The following is a 21,638-nucleotide window of genomic DNA, read 5'->3' as shown; positions in this document are numbered from 1 at the left end:
CTTGCTGCCAAGGTGTTCCTATATTCTGTGACTTGGTAAGTTAAAATCTTGTCAGCCTTTCATTTCTGATACATGAGTAGGGCAATTTGTATGTTTTGTCATCAAAATCAAAATCCTGAGCTGCTCGGAGTCTCATATCTGGATTAACAAACACAGTGTTTTGAGCTTGAAATAACTACCTTTTGGGGTATTTTGAAAGGTAGAACCCATACCTCACTAATGTTATTAGCTATTGATTAACTAGTGGCGGGGTGGTGTCCTTTCGTCACTAGTTCAGAAATCCCCAGGTGAACAGTTTTCATACCTGTGGCTCTCTAGGTCAGCAAACATGATCAATAATGGTAGAATCTTGACGAGGTAATGGTGATGAGATGCAGAGATGGCAAATGGAGGACGGTGATTTGAGGAGAGTGTGAGGATAGAAAATGTGAAGGTAAGAAAAAAGAAAAAGAAGGATAAGAAAAGATTGCTTAAGAAAGAGGTGGGTGAAATTAGAGCAATAGAGTGAGTAGAAGGCAAGAGAAGAAATGTAATAGATGTTGATTAGAGAGGAGCATGAGGGTGATGAATGTTAAACTAGAGAAGGTGATGAATATGTTGTTAGAGGTGGACTCTACGATGAAGTATGTCTCTGGGTTGCTGTATTTGTGCACATGCACCTTCTTTTCACTTTTGTTAAACAAAAATTTGAAGTGGAATTTGCCACAAAATACCACTAATTTTTGTTGCTGTGCTCGCCTGGTTGGTTTCCTGGCGCACATGGCCCTGGCTGCAGGGCACAGAGACCTTATACTGCTGCACACAGAAGAAATACATTTGAGAGAGCATTACTACTGTCTTATCTTTTTTTTAAAGTTGTCTCTGTAAAGAATTGAGTGCTAATTGTATGAATTTTATCAAAGAAATCATTATTGGTTTCATAAAAAATGTATAATGTGCACATCTACCCCAATGGGTTTCTCAGCGCAGAACAGGCAGGGATGGTAGGTAGAAGCATCAGCTCTAAAAAAATCAGGTCTTCAAGCTCTTGCGGAAAGAAAGTAGTGACGTACAGTTTCTTAAAGGCTCTAGAAGGGAGTTCTATAAATTTGGGCGTAAGTAAACAAAGGAGCCCCCCTTCATATGAGCCAAACGGAACCAAGACAGATTACACAAAGCTTGGTGCTAAGATCTCAGAGTTCGAGTTGGTTGTTAGGCCACCACTAAATCTTGAATGTAACACGGTCCTTATCCAGCTTTAGCTTTGTACATGTAACATAAAGCTTTCAATTTAAATATGCTTAAAAATCCCAAGCCAATGCAACTCATGAAGGAGACGAGAGACCAAGGCAGATTTTGGCAGCCGGTATAAAAGCCTAGCGGCCACGTTCTACATGATTTGCAGCCGCCGGATAGTTGGCTTATTGGTTCCCAAATACAGCACATTGCCATAATCCAACCTGGATAAAATAAGGGCCTGAATCACAGTTTTTTGTGTTGGAATAGGGATCATCCACATGATCTTTTTCACCCACTTAAGCACTGCAAAACAGGTAGCAGTCACCTTAACCACCTGAGTCTTCACAGATAACTTATCATCCAAAGAAAACCCAGATTTTTAACCTTCTGAGATGGAGTAGGTAGAGACCCTAGAGATTCAAGCCAATGTTGTGGGCCCCAGAATGGAGAGTTTTTGCCCAGAACCATGACCTCAGTTTTGTCACCATTATGCTTGAGCAAGTTTTTACACATGTTTGAGGAGATATGGTTCAAGCCCAAGTTAAGACCTGAAGATCTGTGAGTCTGTGCAGATGACAAGGTAAACATGACCTGTGTATCATCTGCATAAGAGAAAAGAGTCAGGCCACAACTCTCCACTACATCAGCCAAAAGGTGCACGTAAATGTTAAATAGCATGGGGCTTAACACTGAGCTCTGAGGGACTCCTGAGGTTAGCACTTGTGGCCTTGAACTGGCATTGCAAGAAAAGACTTGAAATGAACGACCTTTAAAAAAAAAAAAGAAATCCATGCCAGAGCTGAGTCTTCAAGGCTTAGTGATAAGAATCTTTCCACCAGGTTGGAATGAGGCATGGTATCAAAGGCCGCACTAAAAACGTATAAAAGAAATGCAGTCGTACCGCCCTAATCAAGGTGCTGCCTCAAGTGCTCAGTTATGCCCAAAAGGGCGGACTCAGTGCAGTGTCCAGCTCTGAAGCCTGACTGCGAGGAGTTAAGAGACTTCACAAACGAGGCAAGCTGAACATTAATATGTGTCTCTAGAATTTTGGAGAATGTGGATATCAGAGAAATTGGACAAAAGTTCGCCAAATTGGATGGATCCAGATTAGTTTTTTTCAGAAGTGGAGAACCATAGCATGCTTCCATTTCTGAGGGAGAAACCGCTTAGATAGACAGAAATTGAGAAGATCCATTACCATTAATAACAGGCTTAGCTCCAATCACCAGAGAGTTACAGAAGATTTGTGAGTAAGTAGGATTTCATTCCCTATTAAAAAAAATGTTGGCTATGTTAAAAACGTGTTTTATTGGTACTATGGGCCTCTTATGTAGGTTTTGTTGAGACATGTGAGCTCTTCTCAATAATCAATTTTTATAACTCCTTAGTGCTGCATATTATTGTTCTTCATGTTCTAGATTGTAGTCTTTTATCTAAATGAATCTTTTTTTTTTTTTTACAATCTCTTTTGACTTGAGCTAACTCAGATTTATACCAAGAGGCAGATGGTCGGGGCTGTCGCGTGATGGTAGATGTACTCTAACCAGCAATTCCTTACAAAGGAGGATCGGAATCCACGTTCGAGTTGGGCAGGGGACAGTACCTCCAGTACGCGAAAATCTCGGTGGTAGATCGAGAGCTATGGCCGGTGTTTTCACAGGAGCCGCTTACATCAACCACCCTGCAGGCTATCGCGACCTTGGCGGGAGGGCATAGACTAGTTTCCCACATCTACAGGGTGCTAAGGGAGGACATCATTGTTGACCCCCTCCCGATTCAAGCTAAATGGGATGCGATAGTAGAGGAACCTCTTACAGACTCAGAATGGAAAAGGGTACATGAAGGGGTCAAGCAAATTAGCTCCAATCCCAGATTTAAGCTCACCCAATTTAACATTGTCCACCAAACCTACCTGACTCCACGAGTATTGCATAAAATATATCCGGACCACCCTGCCCAATGCCCCAAATGTGGTTATATGGAGGGCCATTTCTTACATATAACTTGGGACTTTCCGAAATTGGTGTTCTTCTGGGGTTCAGTGCTAGACCGCTTACAAAGGGTTACTGGATGGGTGTTGCTCCACTCTGTCAAGGAGATACTGCTGGGACTCCTCCCTAGACCTAAAGGGAAAAAACTTACAAGGAAATTCCTTCAGCTGGGGCTGGTACTGGCCAAACGGAGAATAGCAATAAGGTGGATGAGCTTGATGCCCCCTACGGTGGAGAGTTAGGCGAAGGACATACAGAAGTGGGCAACAGCTGAGCTAATCTGCATGAAACGAGTTAGGAGGGATGAAAAGTTGGAGGATGATGTGAGGTCCTGGTATGCCATGATTACAGAAGTCCACACGAGTGGGGTCTCTACCCCGCAAGAGATGGAGGGAACTCAGGCAGACCATGCTGGCCTTGATGTGGTGGTGCTGTCAGGGAGCACCTGGAGTTAGAGAATGTAGTAGACATGCAACACTACGAAGATGTAGTCCGACTTTGAACACATACTTAAGCAGGGGATTTTCCTTCAGTCGACCCTGGGGGGGAGGAGGAGACCTGTTAAGAGTTCAATGTTATGATTTATATCCTTCAGATTCAGAGACTGTGTCCGGATATGATAATATGTATTCTAATGCAAGATTTAAGTTGTGAACATGTCCTAACGTTGAATAGAATGTATTGACAGTTCTGACGTGATCTCCTGTGATGTTTAATTACTGTTATGATTCTGTTGTGATTCTGGACACCTATAAATACAATAAAAATGTCTTTTGTTTTTTAAGTTGAAACAAATAGGCAGATGGTCTACTGTGCCTAGATGAATGAATTTTAACTGGCATAATGAAGTATAATTTATTCATAATCCACCATTCATATTCCGCATAGATCTGTTTTATATCTTGAGATGGTTGAGATCTGTGGTGCTGGTAAGTAGGTGTAAGTAGGAATCATTGGAACTGCAATGTATTGCCAATGTATTCTCCATCATCAAGATCTTGCTTGCGGTTCCATTATAGTGCAGGAATATTTCCTTCATTCAGTAATTCGTGGAGGTCACTTAAGGGGACGTACATCTATGTCTGCTGTTTCCTGGGTTTTGTTATTCTCTCTAGATACCCTGGAGATTTGGTCAGCATAGGAACTGACAATAGGAAGGTAGAATTGGCACGACATTTAGCTATACCCCTAGCTCAGCTATATTGAACCTTCATTAGTGTGTGTAGTATTACATTTTGTTGTGCCATTACAGTACTATCCTTTTTAATCCGAGCATTCGAGACCTCTTGTAATTTCTTATGTTGGGTTAAAGCCATCCCCCAGCTTTTGATTTGTCTATGATGGTCACGAGGAAATCGGGGGCGTGTCATCAAGTGAGAGGACTCCGGGCGGCTGCCCGTTCTCAGGACGCCAGATAACGGCGCGCGTGTACCGCAACTACATTGCCCGTTTCCTCGGAAGAGCTTTCGTGAGGTTCCTACTTCAGAGGCCATCTGGGCTGCTATTTTGGCCATATCCGCGCGTAGGAGCGCTATTCACTTTCTTCCCCCCACATTGGAGAGCTGGCGAGAGGTGAGAGGCTCAGCCACTGACGTATACCGCTACTTGGGCGGTTCGTTACGTCTGCCGTAGCTACTTCTGGCCTCTGTTCTCTGGTGCCTTTGAATCCTCATTTCATTCTGTTTGAAGTTGCTCCGGACTTTGTACTACATACCACGGGGGGAGTGTTGTGACGAGACTGCGAGGACCAGCAGCACTGTAACTTTGTAACTTTGTGCAGCTGTGTACCTCTTCCCGCCCTCTGCTCGTACTTACCCAATTGTGAAGGCCCACCGCTGTGCGGCCCAGGTCGGGCCGGGTCTCCTGTAGCCCACTTGAGCCCGGAGGAGATTGTACCGGGCCCCCTCTCTTTCGCCATCTTGGAAAATTGATCCTTCTACAAAAACGTCCTGTAAGTACTGTGTCGTTACCGATTCAGAACTCTTTTTAGAAATTCTTTTTTTTGTGTGTTTGTTTTTCGAATCATGGCTGGGAAGGAGTGCAGGAACAAAGCTCCTAATGGTATCTAACGGGCACCATGGCCAATTTCATACTGAGAGCTAACTCCGTGATTGACCAGGGCATTGTTTTGATGGAGCGTAGAGTTTCTCAGGATCTTGCTATGGCCAAAAGGTCTTCAATGGGCCATTATGCAAATGCTCGCACACCAAAGGCCACTAAGGACTTGAACACTGATAACCCTGAAATGTCTGTGTATAACCAATCTTTAGCACAGCATTTGGATGAGTCTTCCCCTCATGGTCATTTGAGTCATTTGAGTCAGCAGGGGTCCCCTGTGACCTTGGGTGATTCTACGCCGTCCAAGACTACGGAGAGACCTAATACTCGCCAGCTCCGGGGAAAAGGCACGGGTGTGATATCGAAAAAGAAGTACCACCCTGCAGGAGCCAGGAAAGCTAAACCACCTAAACCATCTAAACCATCTAAATGCCACAGTAACAGCGCACAGTTAACTGGCTCCAAGGATTATGAGGGATCCGGGGCATATGCCCTGCCAGGTGCCATGCCTGATTTACCCCTACAACGAGAAAGTCCTGGGGCAGGCATTGTGCAGGGTCCGGCAGCAACTACGGATGTATCATCACCAGGGGAGGATTCTTTATGTTTGAAAATTTCTGCACTTCTGTGTGTTTCACTTCGTCCGCTGGAAGAGAGACTTGCTCGCATTGAGAGTCAACTCTCCAAGTTTGAGCATGGTACATTGGGTATCTTAAATAGTATCGTTAATAAAGTACCAGATCGGGGCGATCGAGGTTTAATTAGTGTAACTGAAGGGGATGAAATGCATGACAAACCAGATATTTCTGCAACTTATCTAATAGATGGTAATTGTGTTGTATCACAGGGGGGTGCTGTCGCAGCCCCAAATCTACTACAAATCAAACCGGGAGTGAGACCCAGGGCAGATCCGCATTTATTCCCCAATAGTGCAGGAGTGGTCTATACTGATACGGCTAGACACGATGGGCGGGTACCGATGGATGGGGGCACGATAGAGGAACCTAGAAATAGGCCTAGAATTGATCTACCACCAGAGGTGAGCCCATACTTGGCTATTCTAACTGGGGTCCCTGAAATAAGTGCTTCGAATGTTGAGACATACAGTTCCTTGAAAATAAAACCACCCACTGGCTCAATATGTATAGGCCACTCCCCCCTTACATTACAAGTGAAATATCAATGGTTCGAAGGGTGGGATGGGTGGGTCGTACCCCAAAAAATTCAACTGGCGATTGTATATTGGTCAATTTCAGGGACCCACAGACTGCAGATTACATCTGCAACTGGAGTGTATCCAGCCCAGGTACAAAAATCGTAGCTCGCCCCCTTTCGTTTTTTTACCCCAGCGAACACTTGAGAAATCTGGATGATGGCTGGTCTTTTGTATCATACCAGCGAAGGGGTAGGGGCGGGAAGGATAGGTATGGCCACAATCTGTCAGCCCAGAGCCTTATCCCATGTTATAATAGGTTAAGCGGCCTGGATCAGGTTGATTGACTGAACTCAACCGGGCTGGAATCTTCAGGTAAAAACCTTAAGCCAGGATGATAATACTGAGGCCATTAAGGTTTCAACGGGAAGCCACTCAGCGCTAGCATTACTAAGAGCTCATCATCCGCCACAGGGGAGCAGTATGAGTAGTGATATGCTCGATACAGGGTGGACACCCCAGGTTCAGAAATCATCATTATCACTAGAAATCACGGGTGCCGTAAACCCCTTGGGGAGTGATAACATTCCTGTAGTCACGGTACGTCATAATCCTGATAATATGAAGCATATGCTTATTATGTCATGGAACGTGGCGTGTCTCCCAAATAAATTAGCCTGTCGGAGTGGGGCTCTTTTGTGGATAGGAACGATATATGCTTATTTCAGGAGACTTGGGCTAGGGAGGACCAATGCAGAGTAGGCTTTGCGGCCTTTAACATCGCTGCCCGCTGGGGAGGGAAGGGGCGTCCATTTGGGGGCCTTACAATCTGGGTTGGGCTACATTTAGGCTGTAATGGTGTGTCTATCCCGACTAACTCTGTTGACATCCAGTGTGTCCTCCTGACATGGCCAACCTCTTATAAATTTGCAATCGTGAACGTTTACTCCCGTCCGACAAGTGTGGCCAAAGAGTCTAGTACCATTGGGGAGCTGTCAATTTTTCTTGACTCCCTCAGTAATGATACACACTACATGGTGGCTGGTGACTTAAACTGTCACTTTGTGCCCTTGCAAGGGCTGAACGAGGGAGCGCTAACGGGGGAGGATGAATATTGGGGAATCCCGCCATGCCAGTCTCCCTATGTAAGGTCCTGGTCCCCACTGGCCATGCAGATCACAACCCTTACACTAAACAACTCAATTAGGGCCTGTAATGGTCGGACGCCCTCCGATATCCCCTCAAAGTGCACCTTTAATAAGAGAGATCAAGAATCACGATTGGATTATATTATGCTGGAGACACGCCTATGGTCGAAGGTTGTTGACTTTGAGGTGATATCAAGGGCAGACAGCGACCATAACGCATTGAGTCTGAGGATGGACTTCCCACACCCAGGGGCTAATGAGTATGAAGCTGCCCCAGATATGGTAGATGGGTTGATAGCCACCAATAATAGACGTAGGGTCAAGTGGGGGAAATTGGTGGCTTCTCAAGTTGCACTACCTAACCTATATAGTGCAATTTTACCTTTCCTCACGAAGGCCAGTGACATAATGGTTCAGCCATTGGCACCAGATTTGCATGGAAACATGCTGACCGTGCATCAGGATTTGGTAGACTGTCTATTTGAATTTTTTAACCTGCCCAGCCCTTGCAGGAAGAGTAGGGTGCCTGTATCCTCCTGGAATAATGTTTCTTGCAGGAAGGTAAAAACGGAGCTCATGGGGGCTGTAAAAGATGGGAGAGATAAACCAAAAATCCGCTCTTTAAGATTATTATATAAAGAAACAATGAATCATGCTAAGAAAGAGTGGGACTTGAAAAGATGGCTTAATCTTTCCTCCTCCCTAGACATGAAAGATGCGCGTAGATTCTGGGCAATAGTCAGTACGGGGTCAGGTGAGCCCAGATCCGCGATTGAACCCAATATTGAGGCAAGGGTCTGGGAACTCCATTTTAAGACCGTATATGCAGCAGCTCCTGGCCTAGACAGCATACAGTTACACACGCTGCCAGTTGCTGAGAATGATGAACTGGAATTTACATCCGAGAAGGTTTACATTGCCATAGGGAAATTGGCTACGGGAAAAGCTCCCGGCTTAGATAAACTCCCCGATGACCTTTTTAGGGGTCAGCCAAGGATATGGGCTCCTTACCTCTGTACCCTATACAATGCAATCTTGGGAGGCATGGCAGGGCCGCCCACCAAGCCCGCATAGGTTTTCCCGCCGTTCCCTGCCGCGACCCCGCCCCCCCCCGATTGGCCCCCGCGCTCCCCGCCTCCCAGCGGACCCTCCCTCCCGGCTCCCTTCTTAAGGGGACCCAGACCTCAGCTCAGGAGCGACCACTGCGCCCTCCACGGCCTGGTCGCCCCCACGCTGCCCGCCTGCTCTGCCTGCCTCCTTACCTTCTGCCTGCCCGACCTCGGATCCCCGGCGCCCCAGCCGCCGCAGGGCCGCCCGACCTCGGATCCCCGGAGCCCCAGCCGCCGCAAGGCCGCCCACCAAGCCCGCATAGGTTTTCCTGCCGTTCCCTGCCGCGACCCCGCCCCCCCCGCCTGCCGATTGGCCCCCACGCTCCCCGCCTCTCAGCGGACCCTCCCTCCTGGCTCCCTTCTTATGACGCCCCCTGAGCGACCGCGCAGCAGACGCGCGCAGCGGGAGCACCGATTGAGCGCCGAAGGTGCGCCAAAGGTAAGCCCGTCTGCGCCTGGACCGCGCCCCGCGCCAGGACCCCTGGCCCCCGCAGACCCCAGCCCACCCGCCGGACTTACGACGCCGCCACCCTCAACGCACTCAACACCGGCCGAATCCCAGGATGCTACCGAGCCACCCCGAGACGCACCCACGGACCCTTCAGCTGCCACTCCTGCAAGTTCACCTGCATCCGGACCTGCACTGCACCAACACTCACCAAGCCGAACACCAGCAGCAACCACCTGAAGTGCATCCTGCTCAACACCCGCTCCGTCCACAGACACGCCGTCCAACTCTGGAACCTCCTCGACACCACAGCTCCTGATGTCGCCTTCCTCACGGAAACATGGATGAACGCCTCCTCAGCGCCCGACATCGCCATCGCCATCCCAGAGGGCTACAAGATCACCCGGAGGGACCGCGGCAACCAGACCGGAGGAGGCATCTCCATCATCCACAGGAACACCATCCGCATCACGACCAACACCGACGACACCCTGACAACCGCCGAACACCTGCACTTCCAGATCCACACCGACCCCAAGACCACCCTCAGAGGCACCCTGATCTACCGACCCCCGGGACCCCGCACACCATTCAGCGAAGACATCGCCGACTTCATCAGCCCGCACGCCCTCCCCTCCGCTGACTACATCCTCCTTGGGGACCTCAACTTCCACCTGGAGAACGACAACGACTGCAACACCACTACCCTGCTTGACAACCTCGCCAACCTCGGACTCAAGCAGCTGGTGACCACCCCCACCCACCTCGCCGGACACACACTCGACGCCGTCTTCTCATCCAGCAAGGACATCGTCTTCAGCCACGCCACCGCACTCCACTGGACGGACCACAGCTGCATCCACTTCAGCTTCAGAAGGACCACGATCCACCACCACCAGCCACAGGTTGCACGAAGAAGCTGGAACAAGATCACAGCCGACCAACTCGCCGCATCCCTGAGCCAGCACCCTCCCGCCAGCTCAGCGAACCTCAGCCAGGCCGCCGAGAACCTCACGAAGTGGATCAGCAACTGCGCGAACGAACTCGCCCCCCTGAGGACCCCGCCCAGCAGACCCGGCAGCAAGAAGGCCCCTTGGTTCACCGACGAACTCAAATGCTCCAAGAAGAACTGCCGAGCCCTCGAGAAAGCCTGGAGAAGAGACCCAACACCGGACAACATGACTACCCTCAAGCTCGCCACCCGAAAGCACCATCAACTGATCCACGCCACCAAGAAAACAGCATTCAAGGACCGCCTGGACAACAACGCACACAACAGCAAGGAACTCTTCAACATCGTGAAAGAGCTCTCCAACTCCAACGCCGGAAACAACGACATCACCCCATCGCAAGACCTCTGCAACTCCCTCGCCTCGTACTTCCACAACAAGATCGCTGACATACACAACAGCTTCAGCACACAACCAACGCCCCCCACGACCGCACCAACGCCCCCCACCACCACCCTCAGCGCCTGGACACCGATCAACACCGAAGACACCATCCGCACGATGAACTCCATCCACTCCGGATCCCCAACCGACCCCTGCCCTCACCACGTCTTCAACAAGGCCGACGCTGTCATCGCACCCCACCTGCGGGACATCATCAACACCTCCTTCGACACCGCCACCTTCCCGGAGAGCTGGAAGCACGCCGATCTCAGCGCTCTACTAAAGAAACCAACAGCGGACCCCACCGAACTCAAGAACTACCGCCCCATCTCGCACCTCCCGTTTCCAGCCAAAGTCATCGAGAAGACAGTCAACAAGCAGCTGGCCGCATTCCTCGAGATGAACGGATCCCTCGACCCCTCACAGTCTGGCTTCCGGGCCAACCACAGCACCGAAACCGCCCTCATCGCTGCCACCGATGACATCCGAGCCCTGCTGGACAACGGAGAAACAGCGGCCCTCATCCTCCTAGACCTCTCCGCGGCATTCGACACTGTCTGCCACCGCACCCTAGTGCAGCGCCTCAACAACGTCGGAATGCAGGAGAAGGCACTGGATTGGATCATCTCCTTCCTCGTTGGAAGGACACAGAGAGTTCGCCTACCCCCGTTCAGATCTGCTGCAACAGAAGTCATCTGCGGCGTTCCCCAAGGCTCCTCGCTCAGCCCCACCCTCTTCAATGTCTACATGAGCCCCCTTGCGGCCATCGCACGCCAACACAACCTCAACATCATCTCCTACGCCGACGACACACAGCTGATCCTCTCCCTCACCAACGACCCCGCCACCGCCAGAGCCAACCTACACCAAGGGATGAAAGACGTAGCCGAATGGATGGCGACCAGCCGCTTGAAACTGAACTCAGACAAGATGGAAGTCCTCATCCTGGGCTCCTCGCCCTCCGCCTGGGACGACTCCTGGTGGCCCCCCGCCCTGGACACCGCACCTAAACCGACAGACCACGCACGCAACCTGGGCTTCATCCTGGACTCCTCCCTCTCCATGACCAGACAAGTCAACGCCGTCTCCTCGTCTTGTTTCAACATCCTGCGCATGCTACGTAAGATCTTCCGGTGGATCCCCACCGAGACCAGGAAGACTGTTACCCAGGCCCTCGTCACCAGCCATCTGGACTACGGCAACGCCCTCTACGCCGGAACCACCGCCAAGCTCCAGAAGAGACTCCAGCGGATCCAGAACGCCTCAGCGAGACTCATCCTCGACATCCCCAGACACAGCCACATCTCCAGACACCTGAGAGACCTGCACTGGCTCCCGGTCAACAAGAGAATTACCTTCCGGCTCCTCACCCACGCACACAAAGCCCTACACAACCAAGGCCCGAGTTACCTCAACAGCCGCCTCAACTTCTACGCTCCCAAACGCCATCTCCGATCGACCAGTCACGCCCTCGCCGCCGTCCCCCGCATCCGAAGAGCGACAACAGGAGGAAGGTCCTTCTCCCACCTGGCCGCCAAGACCTGGAACTCCCTCCCTCCCGACCTACGCCTGACCCAAGACCACCTCTCCTTCAGGAAGAAGCTCAAGACCTGGCTGTTCGAGCAGTAGCGGACCCCCCCCCCCCAAGCGCCTTGAGACAATCCGGGTGAGTAGTGCGCGTTATAAATGCCTTTGATTGATTGATTGATTGATTGATTGATGGAGGTGCCGGGTACCTGGCTGGGAGCAGAGATTATCCCAATTTTCAAGAAGGGCTCTCCTCTGCTCCTAGCCAACTACAGGCCCATCAGCCTCATCAACGTCCCCCAAAAAATCTTCTCACGACTAATTCTAGATCGTTTGCAGGAGTGGATGGACGAGCACGAGATTCTCACCCCATTTCAGGTCGGATTTAGGAGGAACACATCCACCATGGACCAGATCTTCCGTTTAATTCTGCTATACTGGAGGACGGTCACAGTAGAGGGTGGCAGACTCTACATGGTGTTTGTGGACCTCCGGTCCGCGTTTGATATGGTTCCTAGGGGGAAACTGTGGGCGGTGCTTTTGGACATGGGAGTCCCACATGCAATAATGGGGGTATTGATGAGGTTGCATGCACAGAACTTTGCACAGGTTAGATGCGGGAGAAATGGGGCATTGTCCTCTAGGTTTCCAGTTTGCAGGGGGGTCAGACAGGGCTGTGTTTTGGCACCAACCCTGTTCTGCCTCTATATGAACGATGTAATATCGCACCTGGACGCGGTTCCCAATAACGCGCACCCAGATTGGCAGGCAGGACGGTGTCGGCGATAATGTTTGCCGATGACACCCTCCTGCTTTCCAAGTCCCCTATGGGGATACAACGCGTATTGAACGGGTTTATGGATTTTTGTCGCTCCCGTGGTCTAGAAATCAACGTAGAAAAAAACAAATTTATGATCTTTAATCCCCCGGCATCCACCCGCCTAACACCTATTTTAGGCTCGGTTAGACTGGAGGGGTCACGATAAATGAAAACCTCTCGTGGGGCCCCCAACAGGTCAAGTCCCAACTCAAATTGTCTCAATTATCGGTGGGCATCCTTAAGATGTCAAATGCATCAACATTTAAGCCAGTGAGTCCTGCGCTTGAGATTTACAAAGTCAAAGTAAGGGCAGTGGCTCTCTATGGGGGGGAACTCTAGGGGCACTCCTGCAGGCTCGAAATCCCAAATGTGGAGAATAATTTTATGCGACAGTTATTGGCGCTTCCCCAGAGTACACCCCTCCTACCACTAAGGTTAGATCTAGGATTAAGTCCCATTCAGGATGAGCTAGCCCTAAAACCTCTCAGGTTCTGGCGGAGGCTCTGGATAACTCCTGAACTCCTAAATTACAGGCTTGAATTGAAGGACGTATTGAGCCATAGTAAAGCAGCAAATATACCTTGGCTTGCATGTGTGAAACAGGAACTGGAGAAAATGGTTTTACCTGCTCTGTGGTATGAACCAGAACAGGCGTGTAGGGAGTTTTCAGGTAAATCCCTTACTAAGTCTTTCAGGGTTTACAAACGCAACATATGGCTGCACGATTCACGAGTTGGCATTATGACAAAATTATTTTTAAATAATAAGACTGCTTATGTGTTTGAGGACTTCCTGAATGTTATCTATCCAGTAGCAGCAAGGATGCTCTATATTCAATGGAGGTATGGTACACTACCACTAAGGGCCTTTACAAGTAAATGGCCCTCCTCCGTGAATAAAGCCTGCCCAGGCTGTGGTGCCGTCCACGAGGATGAACTCCATATACTCTTTTTTTGTCCTGCTTATAGTAAAGCCAGGAAGTTCTGGTTAATACCTTTATGCAAGAACCTGGGCTTTGACAGATGCTCGATTGCTTTGAGAATTCTCAAGACCGATACTTCAGGGCATATTGTCTTTGCACTATTGAAGTTTCTGATAGCCATGTGGTCCAAGAGATATTTTATAATGGCGAATAGTAGCCAGTGGTGATTGCTTATTCTTGTTTTTATGGAATTTTATTGTATAATATGAAATGCCTGTTTTTATTTGTAATCTTTTATGGCTGAAATAATGTCGAAATAAAGATTAAATGAAAATGAAAAAATGATTTGTCTGTCACTGTCCTTCAAAAATCATTGCTAGCCAGTGGTCAGTCCTGCCTCTTTGTCCCTCCTTTCTCTGTTCCTTTCCTTCCATGCAGAAGGGACTAAGTACTGTCTCAATCCGCTCTGGTTCTTTATCTGTTTTCTGGGGGACTCTTTTCTTTCTTGGTCTGTTAGTGTTTGTCTGTGTCCAGCTTCAGTGCCCTAGCTTCTTACATTTAAATATAGCATTCTTATTCCCACCCCTCTTAACACCACAGTTGTTTTACTGCTGCCTCCCCTGCCCTGCCTCCTGCTTGTTAATAATTGTTGACATTATCTATTAGAATTATCTATCAGCACTGCAAGCATTTCACCAGCACAATGCTGGTTTCGTTTTTGTTGTGTATTTCCTGGCTCCACTTTCTCTGCTCTCCCTCCCCTCTCCCAATCAGTCAGGGGGCTCAGGGCACCTCACAGCAGAGCCAGGCTTCAGAGCAGGGGGCACTGCTATCTGTGCCTGCCCTGCTCCAAGCAGCTGGACGTGTACTGGCTCAGGTATCTACAGGCAGGCAGGCAGGCTCTTTTTATCAGCATGGTGCCCTTTCAGGAGGGCAGCGCTGGTTTTGCTTTCCTTGCCGTCTCTCTCCCCCTGCTGCTCCACCCCACTCTCTCTGCTGTCCCTCCCCCTTCCCTTCCAAACATTCATGAGGCTCTCTCTGGCAATTCCACATAATTGATTCCCAAAGCTTGTTTTCTTTAGCTAGTGCGGTGTATCTTGGAAGTGAGTCCACAGCCGTGCTTAAGGGGTTAAACACCTCAGTATGGGACTGTGCCCGACACCAGACTTAGTGAGGCTGCTATATATGTGCTAACGAGCAAAAACTTCATGTAGGGGTAGGCACAGTGTTAGAGGCAGCATAAACTGTGGTACACACAGACTTGTGTTTAGCTGCGTTTAAACACTTGCAGCTTGAGTTTTGCAGGTTTTGTTTTCAGGCCCACGTATTTCCTTTTATATTGTTCATCATAATCTATTTTCCTCTCTAATTTCGTCTTTGGACGTTCCTCCCTGCACATTAATGATTCTCTACAATATGTTCGACTTGCTTGTGTAACTCTGCAAAGTACAAAAATGGTGCCTGTGCACTGCACGCTGCTCCAAAGCAGCCCCTTATCCTGCCGCCAGTACTCTGCTACTGTATAGAGTGCCGTATGCGGGTCTTTAAAGCACGGAAGGTCCAGACGTGGCCGCAGGTATAGAGGAGCGTACTGGGGCAGATATACACAGGTGCCATGACTGTGGGGTATGTCCATTAGGTCTGGTTAAGGTACCCAGTGCCGGAGTGCCAAGGGCCCTTCCCGCGGTAAGGAGAGACAGGATGCATCTACCCGCAGAACCGCTTGATAGCACATGTCAGACAGCGCCCGTTCCTGACGCACAATACAACCACCGCCTCGGAAATGACGAGTTTTCTTTTTTACGTGCCTTTTTGGGACACTGGCATTTAGGTCCAGAGACTGTTAAGGGTGCTTCTTTATTTGGCCGCATGTCATTAAACTCTACACACGGCTAAACAGGTGCTGAGTGCTAACCATTCCGGTTCCTTGGCCGTGCCTTGTGTGCCCGGTCCGTGTGGTGTGCACTCCCGCCCGGACACCCGCAGTAAGGCTCATCGGTAGGTAGGTAGATCTTTGAGTTCCTGCACACTCAATGGGCGCATCCCCCTCTTAGACTACTTGCTCATTCTGTACTTATTATTTTGTTTTAAGAGAGATTTATCTCTCTCTAAGGTGCCCATTCCCTTAGTTGTCTACTTTATTCTCTACCCTACTAGGGTCTCTATAATACTAATGTCAACATACTCTTGCTTCTGCTGTGTAATGAGCTGCACGTTTGCCAAATTTTGCCTTAATTGTTCCGTGCGCTTGTATATCTGCACTGATCTTTTTGCTACCTAAATTAACTGGTATGCTGCTTTTCCAACCGACCTGTTTCTCTTACCTAGTACTGTATGCGTCCACTGCAGCACGCATCCTCCCATTATCAAATACACCAAGGTAAAGAGACCAACAGCGGTGCAACTATATCCTGCTGGCCTGTTTGGATATCAGACTGCACAGTGCTTTAAAACCTGCTTGGGTGAAGTCTGCACTAAAGAATACCATACATAAATAACAAGCATTTGCAATTCAATAGGTCTCTCATTTACAAGAGTTTGACCTATTGGCATTGTAAATGACAATGCATTTTATTTATCTGATGATTTTTAAAACAAAATAAAAGGCATTGTCATTTACAATGCCAGTAGCTGAAACTCTCGCAAATGTGAGACCTATTGCATTGCAAATGCTTGTTGTAAAGGTAAGCAATTTATGTTGTTTGACTGTTGAGTTCTTTGTCCTTGCCCCAACATTACCTTCCTAAGAAGCCATTGACTGCACGCACTTGCTACCCTGAGAGTGCAGTGCAGAAAGGATGTATTTGCCCCAGCTTCATGGTCATACTTGGACAGGCCCCAGGATACAAGTGGTAAACGGCCTCAACCACCACCGTTGTGGCTCAGCAGCCCATGCCTACCCTAAGGTACCATGAAAGGGGTCTAAAAGTTACCTTCAAAGAGAGCACTTTGGTGGACAGACCTAAATATCTACCTCTGGTGCAGCCAGAAAGAAGATTTCATAAACGATGTTATGAGATCTCTGAGTCACAGGGGTTGCTCCATGGAGTGAGAACGCAGAATAGCCTTGCCCTCGGATGTATTTTATCAAGCCATCTGTGTTAAACCTGTCAGTCTTAGGGTGGATTTCCCTCAAAAATGTTGCTTGTTAATTAATTTCTGTTAGTCTTTGGACCCCCTAAACATGGTTAAATTGGTTTGCGCCCAATTGACATATTACATTTACTTATAAGTCCCTTGCAGAGTGGTATACCATATATCCAGTGCCTGTAAATTAGTGGGCCTGCACCCCATGTTGTGCCACCCACTTAAGTAGTTCTCTAAAACATGTGCCAGGCCTGCCATTACAGCCTGAATGCAGGTTTAAACTGCCAAATCAACTTGGCAATATAACCTGCTTGCTAAGCCTTCACTCCCCTTTAATTGCATATAGGTCACCCCTAAGGTAGGCCATTGGTAGCCCATAGGGCAGTGTGCATTGTGAGCAAAAGGTTGGACATGTACTTTTTATGTTTAAATCTTTTTTATTATTATTATTATTAACAGAGTATCTTCAACGGCATCAGCATCTATCGCCTACAACCCTGCGGGCCGGCGGGTAACTGCACAGGTTTATCAGCATGACAAAAGCCCCATCAAGATCCTTGCGGGCAGATCATCCTTAAACACAGCATGCCGCCTACAACCCCTCGGGGCCGGCCGCGTCATAAACTGGAGGGGACGAGAAAGCCCCCCTACCTACTGGAGGCTAATGGTGGAAAACCATCTGTGAGAAGTTGGCCTGATATGTAGTGCTCACTATTCTAGTGATCACTGTGTATCATTCCAAACGACCCTTATTGATGATTGGTTGTAAGTCAACCTTATAGACCAGCTATCCTAGTAGCGTGGACAAGAGCAGTCTTCAGGCTAAACTCTAGAGGGCGTGTTAAGCCAGCTGTTTACCATCACATATACCCCTTGAACGCTAAGTGAAAGGACACCACACAAGTTGTTATGAAAATAAAGGATATTTATTTATAACAAGACTACCCTGGCTCTTTATGAGTCAGGGAGCTAAGCACAATACAAAACTCTTAGGAAAATACTTCTGGTTGCACAATTTACACAAATGCCCGAAGGGCACGAAACCATTTACACTGCAAGTGGAATGGGGGAGGTTAGAAAGTTTAAAGTTACTGATTCCGGAGGAATCCGATCAGTGGGACTAAACGAAAAAGGAACTGGACACTTGTAGAGTGAACCTACGATGGAGCACCGAGATGCTCGAGTTACCTAGCCCAGAGGCTGCGGCTGCGTGGGGTTCAGCAAGATGTCGGGAGTCCTCGTTGTAGTCTCAGGAGCCTGAAAGAAGAAGTTGCTGGCAGGCGACCAGTGTCGATGTTCGGCGAGATCCAAGCCTGGATCGGTGATGAAGGAAACCTGAAAGCAGAGGGGACTCAGTTCTCAACCGCTAGCCAGCGATCGTGTGGGTACCAGGAAGGTACCGGAGGAAATCACCTCGACCAGGTGAGTGGATGACGTCGGACTCGGCTGTTCCTCGGACCAGGAGGCGCGGCGGCGACCAGGATGGAGGGCGAGCTGTCCCACGAAGGTGTCTGCTGTCGATGATGCTGGGCCCAGGAGTGGGGCAGCAGGTCTTGGCAGTGGCAAACCCACGCGGTGGAGTCAAGATGGCGTCTGGAGTGGACCAGGAGGGTCCGAGGTACTCCTCTGTTGAAGGGGAGCAAGAGCCAGTCTGGAGCAACCAGACCAGTGATGAAAGACTGTCGTGGTGCGTCGTGAAGAGGGCCACAAGCCGGTCGGCGAGTGGTCAGACAACGCGGTGAGCAGCAAGGAGCAGAAGGGCCCCCACGCAGATCTCGTGGATGCTGGGGAGGCAGACTTCGGTGCTGGAGCCGCTCAGGGTTAGGGCTTCTCAAACCCTAGGTGCACTCACTCGAGGGTCCCTCGGTGGGCGTGCTAGATAAGCGTCGTGCAGGTTCTGAAGATGGCCGGTCCCGCAGGTCTCGTCACACCTACGAATCTCAGCTGGGCTGACGATGTAGGTAGAGGTCAGAGATGGCAGGGAACCCGGGTCTCGTCGAGCTGGGCAGTCTTGATCCGTGGGAGAGACGTACAGCAAACCGCAAGCGCTTAGGTGGTGCCTGCTGGTGCAGGGTGGCTACTCCTTAGCCACAAGGGAGAGTCTTCAGAAATAGTCAAGAGTTCCTTTCGTGGAAAGTAGTTCAAGATTCAGAATTATCCAATTTGGGAAGGGGACTCGCTCCTACCTTTATTCTAGGAAAAGGGGCTGGCCCGTGACTAGGTCCTACCTATGGGTGGGGCCAGGAGGGGGGTGGTTACACCCCTATCCTTTGTCCGGCTTCGCCCCAGCTCAGGGGCAGGGTTGCCCCTGAAACTGGTTTGAGCCGGGCTATGCACAGTGAGCACCGGGGTGCCACTTGCAATCACCTTCCTTTCAGCCCTGCCTACCTGGGATACACAAACCCTGTCTGGGATGGTGCTAACACCGCCCTCGACAGGAAACCCTTTGTCCAAGCTCCCCTCGCTGGAAGGTCTCCCAGCAGCAGGAGGTCAGACTTGTGTCTGGTGGCAGCATCCATTTTGTGATGCTGAGGCTTGAGTCAACTTTAACCGGGGTTCAAGGTTACTTCCATGTCGTGCCCCTCTAAAAGGGGGGAATGCTAACCCCGTCGCCAGAATTGGCGAGGGGTTCGTATTCCAATTCGTATGACACCTTACTCGACATGTGTGGGTGATGCGATGCCAGAGTTAGCAAGTAACCGCGAGGATTATAATGCATTTTCAGGTAGTTGGCACGCGTCACCATGGAACGGCTATTGGGACTTGGTTCTGCAAGTCGTCGACGGGCTCAGCTCGCGCCAGAGCACCATCCCACATGATTCCCCGCACTCTGCCTTCAGGATTGATAAGGCCTGCCATAGGAGTGACTGATAGGAATCCATGTGTCCATTTTAGGGTTAGGTATAGGAATACTACACCTACAGCAACGGGTGATTACACCACCTTGCCCCAGCTGTCGTGCAGCCAGTTGTGTCAGATTTGGGCGGCCATCCAGGGGTGGCATAATACATGCTGCAGCCCCTGGTAGGCCCTGGGTACACCGATGCCCTGGATACCTGTGGTATGCTGATACAGGGACTGATAAGGCGGCCCAGTTCCAATTAGTGGATGCACCTAATGTACATGTGTGTTAATTTCGAGAGAGAACAGCTAGGCTGTGGGTCTGATTGGCAGGCCCACAGCCAGGGAAAGTCGTAAACCAATGAAGCAAAAAGCAAAAAATCTGGGTGATCATAGGATTGCAGACCCTACTCTCCTACATGACCCCCCCCCCCAAACTTTGGGACAATAAGCTAACCTTGACCAGGTGAGTCTTCTTGCTCTAAGTGGAAATACCTGGAGAGCCCATCTGCATTGCCATGATCAGTGCCAGGTCTATGCTCCACTGTGAAGTCCATCCCCTGTAGGGAAATGGACCACCTAAGTAGTTTGGGGTTTTCACCCTTCATTTGATTTAGCCACAAGAGGGGCTTATGGTCGGTCTGAATCTTGAGGTGAGTGCCAAACAAGTATGGCCTCAACTTCTTCAGGGCCCAAACCACAGCAAAGGCCTCCCTCTCAATAGCTGACCAATTCTTCTCTCTGGGCGTCAGCCTCCTGCTAATAAAAGCTATGGGCTGGTCATGACCATCAAAATTCAGCTGAGATAGAACAGCTCCCACACCCAACTCCGAAGCGTCTGTTTGGACAATGAATGTTTTGGAGTAGTCTGGACTCTTTAGGATAGGCGCTGTGCACATGGCCTGCTTTAGGTCATCGAATGCCTTTTGACAGCTTGCTGTCCACTGAACTTTTTTTGGCATCTTTTTACTTGTCAGATCGTTTAGCGGGGTCACAATGGATCCATAATTTCTGACAATTTCCGGTAATAACCAGTCAGGCCCAAGAAAGCTCGAACCTGAGTCTGGGTGGTTGGAGGAGCCCAGTCCTGGATGGCCTGTATTTTGCTCTCCAATGGCTGAACCTGGCCTCCACCTACAAGGTGGCCCAGGTATACAACCTGTGTCTGCCCTATCTGGCACTTAGTGGCCTTGATAGTGAGGCCTGCCTTTTGCAGGGCCTCTAACACTTTCCTCAGGTGGACCAGGTGATCCTCCCAGGTGGAGCTAAAGACAGCGATATCGTCCAGATACGCCGCACAGAAGTCGTCCAACCCAGTGAGAACTCGATTCACCAGCCTTTGGAAGGTGGCAGGTGCATTTTTCAAACCAAAGGGCATTACCACGAACTGATAATGCCCACCCGGGGTAGAAAATGCTGTTTTGGGCTTGGCCTCCTCAGCTAACCTGATTTGCCAATACCCAGCTGTCAGGTCAAATGTACTTAAGTAGTTGGCCGAAGCCAACCGGTCTATAAGTTTATCTGCTCTTGGTATCGGGTGGGCGTCAGTCTTAGTGACTGCATTGAGGCCTCTGTAGTCCACGCAAAACCTCATCTCTTTCTTACCGCCCTGGGTGTGAGGTTTTGGCACGAGAACTACTGGACTAGCCCAGGGGCTGTCCGAGGGCTCAATGACTCCCAGCTCCAACATTTTCTGCACCTCTGTCTTGATGCAGTCTCTGACATGATCAGGCTGTCGATAGATTTTACTCTTTAAGGGCAGACTGTCCCCAGTGTCGACCTCATGGGTACACCAATTGGTCTGACTGGGTGTCAGAGAGAACATATGTCGAAAGGATTGAAGAACCTGTTTACAATCCTGTTGTTGATGTCCAGAGAGGCTGCCACAAAAGACAACACCATCTACTGACCCATCGTCAGGG

General features: G+C 49.6%; 1 long non-coding RNA gene across 1 annotated transcript in view; it reads left to right on the top strand.

Annotated features, from left to right (window-relative positions):
* The window catches only part of LOC146870036 (uncharacterized), a 56,848-nt gene that overhangs the window by 16,628 nt on the left and 18,582 nt on the right, over positions 1 to 21,638 (top strand). The gene's annotated exons all lie outside the window — the stretch shown is intronic.

This window comes from Triturus cristatus, chromosome 1_1, assembly GCF_964204655.1.
Source record: "Triturus cristatus chromosome 1_1, aTriCri1.1, whole genome shotgun sequence".
NCBI classification, from domain to species: Eukaryota; Metazoa; Chordata; class Amphibia; order Caudata; family Salamandridae; genus Triturus; species Triturus cristatus.
This window is presented reverse-complemented; position numbering and strand designations above follow the sequence as displayed.